This window comes from Lynx rufus, unplaced genomic scaffold (genome assembly GCF_022079265.1).
Source record: "Lynx rufus isolate CCGP_SWC_20201006 ecotype Redwood Valley unplaced genomic scaffold, mLynRuf1.p SCAF_2, whole genome shotgun sequence".
NCBI lineage: Eukaryota > Metazoa > Chordata > Mammalia > Carnivora > Felidae > Lynx > Lynx rufus.
This window is the reverse complement of record NW_025814834.1, coordinates 66,910,325-66,919,822: the sequence shown is the minus strand read 5'-3', so window position 1 is coordinate 66,919,822 and position 9,498 is coordinate 66,910,325. Positions and strand designations below refer to the sequence as shown.

At 38.9% G+C, this 9,498-nt stretch overlaps 1 pseudogene; it reads left to right on the top strand.

Annotated features, from left to right (window-relative positions):
• Positions 1–744: 744 nt before the first annotated feature.
• On the top strand, positions 745–835 carry LOC124516776 (uncharacterized; annotated as a pseudogene).
• The last annotated feature ends 8,663 nt before the right edge of the window (positions 836–9,498 follow it).

Sequence of the window (9,498 nt, the reverse complement as noted above, 5' to 3'; positions counted from 1 at the left end):
TACAATGACAAATGTTTTGGCAAGGTGTTAGAACTTGTGCATTAGTCTTGTCTTAATGGAAGAGAATCTGTTGAAATCATTACATTTGAGCAGAGCAATCTTGTAGTAGATAATGTTGTATCTATGTATAAACAGCCAAAAGAGACTTAAGCCTGGGTTTCATGGTGCATTCCACTTATATACTCTCTAGTCAAGGACTGTGGGATCTCCATCCTCAGGTCCTTGTTAACACCCAGCTCAACAAGGCAGGGCATACCAATGGTGTGTGTGTATATGTGTGTGTGTGTGTGTGTGTGTGTGGTGTGCATACACATATTATTCCAGTCAATCTGATTTCACAAGGAAGAAATTACAAGGAATAGCTGCTGTGTGCCTTTTCTTTCTTTTTTTTTTGTTTTAGTTTTTGTTTCTTTTTTTTTTTTGATGTATGCCTTTTCCAAACCATTACACATATTTGACATTGTTTAGACATGTGGTTAAGAATACATTTACCATCTAGTGTTTTAGAACTCACACAGGAAGTTAGAAATTATAAATGAATGAAGCAAGAAATAAACAAATAGAAGCAAGGCGAACAAAACAGAAAATACAAGGCACATACCTCTGCTGTAAATACAATTATCACTTGGCTACAAATTTGAGGGAGTATGTCCTACAGTAAATGTTATCACTTGGTTGAAAATGATTTTTGCCTATTTTGAAAGGTAGCAGATAGATGGAGGAAAAAGAAAAAACTAAGGTGAGTACGAAATTATTCCATTTAATGATACAGAGAAGATTATCATGGCCCATGTGCAAGGATGACATGCAAATTCATGACATGTTCCATATTAAAAAAAGGGGGGGGATTTACTCCATTTATCTATACCTTTGGGGAATTGTGTTTTATGTAAGTGATCCATCACTTAACCCTATGACTACTTCTTTTTAGTTCACCCACCTCTTTTTCTTAATCTAAACACTTTCTGTAGAATTTTCTAGTTTGTACAGTGAATAGAAATCAATGATATACCTTTAAGCATAGGATCACTAGATCAACTATTTTATTATGACAAAAGGCAGTAATGTGTACAGAGGCCATTGGGGTGTAAAGGCTTAGCATTATACAAATAGCCCTGAACTTCCACGTGTTTACAAATCCAGTCTGCCTTTTATTAGTGTCTTCCTTCTCAATTTCCTGTCATTTCTTTCCGCCATGATTGTTTTAGCTGTTCCACCCTTTGTTGGCTATCCCCATGCCTACCACATTCACATCCTCTCCCACTGGAAAAGGATCCACGGACTTTGTGACAACCATGGGAAGTAGTTGTTTTCTCCTTATTTCCTGGTGTGTGTATCCAACTCAAACACCTAAGAGACATTCTAAAAGTGTGGTGGATCTAGATTAGAAAATCTTTTCTGATTGAAATTATTTTAAATGAAACAGTCATGATTTTTATTAGGATTTTCCTGTTTACTAATGGATAAATGTGTCCCATTTGGAGTTTATAGTTCATTTTTTTCCACAAGGCGATCAACCAAGACACCAGATAAAATTTTATCAGTACCTAGTTTATTGTGCTGCTCCTGCATTTTACTAGTGAAGTTCAAAGTAAGTTTTTTTTCTTTGCTCTCTTCTGCTTACTCCAAAAATTTCCAGAGGCTAATAAAATCTGAATCTTAATAAGGTCTTAGCTATAGTAACAGCAAAATTTAGCATAGCTGAAGAGATATGAATACAATTTCCCAGGCTTTTTTCTCATTAAAATGCTACTCTTCAGACACATAGAGTAAAACTCATGAATGAAACTACGTCTATATACTTAGCAGTAGAACTGTAACAAAATTTCAGTTAGCAATTTTTCACTGGAGGTCCTTTGAGGCTGAGCTTTTAGCACTGGCGGACAGTACATAAACTATGACCTACAAACCTAAGCCTTTCGGACACTAATACCATGCCCTGTTCATAGTAGGTACTTTAAAAATAGTAGAGCACCATTTCTCTTTCTTTACTCCTTAAAGTAACCTTAACTAGGAAACATTTCAATCTCATTTCTCAGAATGCAAACAAAAAATAACAATAACCACTTGGCCCTACTGGGTCAGGATGAAAGATTTACCTGACCACCCCAGCTGGTTACAGAAGCTCAGCAGTAAAACAATTTCCGAGTTGGTCTATATTCTTCCAAACTAGAGGCTTCCTTAACCATGAGCCACCACTCCTCCTTGCAGGACTATCATGGCTAGAGTTGAAGAAGGGTTGGGTGATCTGGGCTGTGAATCATGTCATGCAATGGCCATCAGAACAGCATGAGGACAACTGAATGCCCACATGAATAATTCTCAGTGTGCAAGCACAGTCAGAGTGCACACAGGACAGCAACACTTAAAAGGTCTAAAAGCATAAACTGCAATATGCTAGACTGCCACAGTCACACTCCAATTCAGTAATGTCTTCAATCAGTATTAATGAAAGGTGCTTTTTCAGAGGTTTACAGGTTATTTTCCTGAAGGGAATGAAACGTGCTAGAAGATCATCTTCTAATTCCTATCTTTGTTTCTGTAATACTATTACATAATCACATACAGTCAACTCTAATGCCCTACTGAGACAATACTTCTGTGTAAATATAACATTTTCAGTACATCCTCAAGTCACAGATATGATACATCACAAATTTACATGTAATGCATTGTCCCCAAAGAAAGAACTCCATTCCTTAAAAAGTGACAAAGCATTTAGGCATATTTCTGAGCAGTAACATTCAAATCAAGATTACCAACAAGTGATAGGTGACAATTTTCAATGAAGAAAGCTGTAGAAGATAATTGAATCAGTTTACCATTTGTAGCAGAAAAAATAATCCATATTAGATGTATTCTGTGATACTTTAAAAACTTCTCAATACTGACAAATGAAAAAAATAAATGTGTATGTATCTAATTTTTTCTTCTAATATACATATACATATAAATTATAAGAACTATCATGGCAATCAAAAATTCTGTGTAATTTTTGGGGCCCCTGGGTGGCTCAGTCAGTTAAGTGGCCGACTTCAGCTCAGGTTATGATCTTGCAGTTTGTGGGTTCCAGCCCCGCATGGAGCTCTGTGCTGACAGCTCAGAGCCTGCTTCAGATTCTGTGTCTCCCTCTCTCTCTGTCCCTCCCTCACTCATACTCTGTTTCTCTCTGTCTCTCAAAAAATGAATAAAAATGTTAAAAAAATAAAAAAAGTTTTATGCAATTTTTAAGTCTGATTTAAGAATGTCTAGTGGAAAGCCCCTTTTAAAATAATATGACAATAATTAAAACATTTACAGTTCACTAAATTTAAGAATATTCTTTTACTTTCCACCTTAAAGGTCAACAATTAACCCATGTTATTATAATTTATTTTGTAATTTTCCTCAATTTAATACTTACAAGATTAAATTATCTGCAACTTGTCTTTAAAATTCTGGGATTCAAAATTCTTTCTAGGTTTCTGAAAGTATTAGTATTTTTTCCTCTGTGTAAGTGGAGCTACTATTATTTTTTGGTGTGGAGGAGTTGCTTTAAAAAAAATACAGGTAAATGTGAGTGGGCATTCAGTTACACACTATTTTAGTTTAAAATGGGAGGGGATGGCAGTGGAAAATACTCACGAAAAGATACCTGTCAGGCAGACTCTTCAACTCATTCATTTTATATTTTCTTTCTTTTTTCCTCCTTAACGAATGAGAGGAAAATGCATCTTTGGCATTCCAAGGAAGTGATTCTGAAGCGTAATCTCCATCAGATCATCTAGAAGAACAAATGTCCAATGACGTGATATTAAAGGCAGTACATAAGGTTGTTCCAAAGACCAGCTGAAAGCCTGAGACCCCGTCAGTAGCCATGACTGAAGCTCATCATGTTTGGACACTGCAGCTGAAACCTCCAGACTTACTGAGCAACAATGAAGATATTGTACAATCAGCTAGGATTACAGTGAAGAAAAACAAAATGCTCTCAGATCATAACAGAAGTGATTATCACGAGGAAAGAGAAGTGACTGTTGGATTTAAAAGGCAACCAGAGCAAAATAAAAACAAAAGCAAATACAGAACATTAGCACCCTACCCCAGAGGATGTTAAAATCACAAAGAAAAATTTCCAAAGGAATTATAATAAGCTCACACATGAAAAAGCACTTACACAATCCATTGTAGGATGTACACTTTGCTAAATGATCTGCAAAATTAGAAAAGGAAACTGATTCATTGTAGAGGTGCATTATCTAAAAGTACAGTGTCCAGAAATTCTATTGCTTCTTTCATCAGAATCAATGTGAGGTTTGCACTAGTAAAGATGGTGAAGTTATTTTATAAGAGGAGGAGGAGGAGGAGGAAGGGGAGGAAGAGGAGGAGGAAGGGAAGGGGGGGGAAGAAAGCTAGAGAACCAGTATCAAGTCAAGAAACAAAAGGGGTGGAGAGGGCTTATTGGAATATAATAAAGTGCCTTCTTTTTCTTTCAGCTAATATATAAAAGTTAAAAATTTCCAGTACTCCTGAAAAGAGATTTCTACAAATAATGCACCCTTTAAATACCGTTCAACAGCTGTTGTTGAAATTTGGCTCATGAAAAGGTTGCCAGAGGGGATGGACATGGGGGGCGGGGGATGGGCAAAGTGGGCGAAGGGGAGCAGGAGGGGTAGGCTTCCAATTATGGAATGAAGAACTCATGGTAATAAAAGTTACAGCGTAGGGAATACAGTCAATGGCATTGTAACAGTGTTGTAGGGTGACAGATGGCAGCTACACTTGTGGTGAGCATAGTGTAGACTTGTCCAATCACTATGTTGCACACCTGAAGCTAATGTAACATGGCCAACTATTTTTCAGGTAAAAACAAAACCAAAAAGCTGCAGTTACATCTTTCATCAGGCAAATGACACTAGGCACATCAACTAGTTATGCAATATTTTGCCACTGTTTTGTTTCATGTATACTTTTGTCAACGGTGTGTGACGGCAGTTCTTGTCCTTTTATGTCCCAATACACCTGATGTAAATATTAGTCTCCTGTCAGTAATAGGGATCACTCGACTAATCATGAATGCTTTCGTAGGAGATGATGCTAAGTAGTAGAATTTTTCTCCAGTGGGGAGATGAGAAGGGACTCCAGCTTTAAACACCTTGCTCAGGAGATTCTTATAGGATACCCACGGGTTGTAAAGTGCTTCCCTTTTTGAGAATCACTAATCTTCTCAAAGGTTATAAACCTCTTCCCCCTTTGAGAATAACTGATCTTTGGAATGAAGATAAGGAATTTATATATTTTCTCCATGCCAGGTTAACAAGCTTCTAGAATATGGTCTGTATATGTTGGATTCAGCAAGGGCATTCACTAACCCGCATTTGGTAGGGCTTGCACTTTTATTTTTTCTTGTAGCAATGAAAGATTTATGCCTATCCATCACTTTGTTGTGATCGCCACCAGAAGAAAGTTGTCTGGGGTTAAGGGTATAGACAGGCCATGGGATAGATGAAGTTTCACTTTGGCTTATCTGCTCAGCCATTCTAACCAACACTAAGAAACCATAGATCAAAGTCACATGTTTACAGTAATATTAATGGCAACCTCACGTCTAAGTAAATTATCTGGTCCTTTCACTCAGATGTTTGGATCTTAGGAAGATGAAGAAAGAGGTCAGGCAAGTCTTGGCTGTGACAACATTCACTAGCACCTGAAACAATTAGCTTTAGTAGCCACATACGTCTTTAAGTGCTTTGTAACTATTTTTCTATCCCAATGATTGAAAACAACTGTATAAAAAAGTGATCTCCTCTTAGATGGGCATTGCATCGCCAGTGGTTTCTGTAGTGGGCACCATCTCCCTCTTCAAGATCAAAGCATTCCTTCCCCCAGCTGCCAGGTTGTGACTGCAGATGGTTCACAGCTAAGCCCCTTTTTTTAGGAATTATCCTTGGCCCAAGATTATATCCCCTACTGGAGTGGGGGAAGGACAGCCTGCACACAATGCAGGGCCAAGAGGTGGGTGGAGGAAGTGAGGAATTGGCCTTGGTGCTCAATTTTAAGGGGGGCCAAAAACTCAGGAACCAAGATAAATAATATTTCAATGCACTAGTTTTTTTTAAATAAAAAATGTAGGGACGCCTGGGTGGCTCAGTCGGTTGGGTGTCTGACTTTGGCTCAGGCTCACGGTTTGTGAGTTTGAGCCTCGCGTCGGGCTCTGTGCTGACAGCTCAGAGCCTGGAGCCTGCTTCGGATTCTGTGTCCCCCTCTCCCTCTGCCCCTCCCCCGCTTGTGCTCTGTCTCTGTCTCTGTCTCTGTCTCTCTCAAAAATAAATAAATGTAAAAAAAATAAAATAAAAAATGTAAAGAATCCATGATGATCAAATATCACAATTGTAAATAAAGACAGCATCAATAATAACCAATTTTTCTTTTTTGCCTGAGGCTTCAATATGGCTCCACACAGCACTCTTACTGATCCTATCTTAATTTATTATGTTCAATATTTTGTTCATTGCGGATGTTGTATTAATTTAGATTTTATTAAAATAGTGCATCAAAATATTTATCATGGTAACTGAGGGTTTTGGCATCCCTAAATTTTGTCCTTGAGTGGAGTGCCTCCCTTACCTCACCCAAGTCCCAACTCTGGAAGGTGGTACTATTGCTTGGCTCATTTGCCCTCCAGAGGGACAATGTTGAAAGGCCATCCCAACAACAGAGTACCTGCAGGATTGGTTGTGACTTCCTTTCTTGTGACTTCATCACATCCCAGTCCTGCTTCCTACACTCTCTTTTAGTTTTATTCCCAAGAACACCAGCAGGCAAGTCTCTGTCTCTGTGTGTTTCCCCTAAGACATCCCCATAGAAGAGGTGAAAAATGAAACTCAGAGAAGCTGTGGGACTTGCCCAGGTTCTCAGCATTCCTAAGTGGTAGAGATGAGAACCCAGGTAGGTCTAACTTGAATCCAGTGTTCTTCTTTGTAACACTGGAGTTTGGGTTGATAGTCAAATAATCCAAAGGTTAAACCCAGATATCAATAATCCCCATGCATGTACCTAATAGTAGACTGGAAATCAGGTTCTCTGGTTTCCAGGAGGTAAGCCTCTGATTATGTTAGACTCTACAGCAGACAGAATAATGTCCACCCCGCCTCCCCAACAAAGATATCTACATCCTAATCCCCAGGACCTATGAATATGTTAACTGACATTAAAAAATGGATTTTTCAGATGTGATTAAGTTAAGGACCTTGAGATGGGAAAATTATATACACTGCTTTTCCAGGTGGGCACAATATAATCACAAGGGTCCTTTTTAGGGAAAGAGGGAGATGTGATGATGGAAGCAGAGGTCAGAGGGGTGTCACCATGAGCCAAAGAATGCAAGCATCCTCTAGAATCTGGAAAAGTCAAGGAATAGATTCTCCCCGAGAGCCTCCAAAAGAAACAGTCCTACTGCCACCTTGATTTTAGCTCCGTAAGCTCCATTTGAACTTCGGACCTCCAGAAGTCTAAGAAAATAAGTTTGTGTTATTTGAAGCCACTCAGTTTGTGGTAATTTGTTACAGCAGCAACAGGAAAGCAATACAGAATCCAAAGGCAGCATCTTTGCCCTGATATCATGGCACCATTCACATCACTCAGAATTAGAATGAATCCCTAACAAAAATCAGACAGAATCAGCAGAGGGATTTAACGATGACTTCTCAGTTGTGTTATATTAAAAAAAAAAAATCTCTTTTAAATAACTTGGATATGTGGAAGGATTGATGATCTTGTTCTGGCTCCAGATGGTCATGTTCTCCTAATGACAGATGGAAGTCCAGAACAGGCAGGCTCATCTATGTGGAAGGAGGAGAGAAATGATTAAGAAGGCCAGCAAGATCCAAGAACTCTTTAAAGCCTGTTTTTTACTTTCCAGATTCTTCATTAATTCTCTTTAAATTGCAAACATCGTATTACTAATATTTTATAATGGGACAAACTACTCTGTTTTTCTTCTCTTTCCTTGCTGCACTTGAAGAATTTAGAGTTTAAGCTTCTCTGGCACTTACGCAAAAATAGACATTCTGGTTGTTATTCTTGTTTTTGATTAGATTTTGGGTCTGATGTGCCATCAATTTCCTCATAAAAAGGCTGAGTAATGACGAAGTTTGTTTTTAAAGGTTGGTTATAAGAAAGAGGACAAAATACTTTGGCTAGAAGCCAAAACAAGAGAATTGGGGACATCAAGAAAATATCTTGAACAGAAAGAGAACACAGTAGCAGGGCTTCACTCCAGGCAAGAAAGGAGTTCTATCTTTTGGACATACAAGAAGAAGAGAAAGTACCGTGTGTATGTGAATTAGAGGTGGGACAGTGAGGAAAAGGGGCAAGGGGAGGTGATTATACCTAAGCAGATGGGACCTCAAGCAACCTTGCAAAAATACTCTTACCTCCACTGTGTGCCAGCAGGATGTTCCATGGCCAGTCACCTCCTCGGAGCGGAGTCATCATTGGGAAGTGGTAGCTTTTATCCAAACAAGCATCTCCTACCTCTGCAGGCTCAGTTATCTGTACTTGCCTTCTGCTTCTCCTGAAGATGTCCCTCCATCAGCTAGCATCTTGTTTGAGGCCTCTCTGAAGAAATGATGCTTATCCATTTCCTTAAATTTTTCTTGGTTTCTGCCTGACTTACTCTTACCCCACACTGCCTCAAGCATAATGTGAGCCCAAGAAAAGTGGGGTGGAGTCCTGGAAACTTAATGGAATGGCATAAACAAACAAACAAACAAAAACTAAGCTAAATAGAACCAGTTTAATTTCTCCCCTACCGGTACCTGTCTTTTGCATGAGCTGGGATAATGTTTAATGGCTTCTTTTTACATGATAAAAAAATTCCCTGTAAATACACGGGCCATCCTTCGCAGAAGGAATATCCAGGTCAAAGGTCTTATTATAGATCAACATATTCTTTAAAATAGCTTAGTAACCAATATGGAGGAGCACTGGTCATTTCGGCTGATTTGGAAAAGCATAGGCCTGGGCAGTTATGAAGTCACTGAGACTCCAGCAATACAGGCCCCTCTGAACTCCTAGTTAACACTGAAGCGGTGTAGACCTTGGTACAACCTAGGTGGGGCTTTTTGGGCATCTGGTGGAAAGAAAACAAATGGAGGAATTATGATTTGGAACAATTTACTGTGTTAAAAATTACTTCATCAATGAAAGTTGAGTAATTTTTCCCATTATTTAACTAAAGTTTGTGCTTTTTTATGTAGTTGGTCAGCTATGCTTGTGCCTCAGTGCCTTTAAAAAAAGTATATTGCATTAAATACTTTGGAGGGAGATGTGCAAAAAGATCAGAGGACATGCTTCTAGTGGAGACTTTGGGCTGTCTGCTTAGAACTTTCTGAACCCTAGAGGAGACTTGGGTAGTCTGCTTCACTGGGTGGCCTCCCTTGTGGCCAGAGTGGGAGAGAAGTGGGACCAAGGGCTGCACATCAGTCTTTGCCTGTGGTTAAAACTGTAACATGGGAG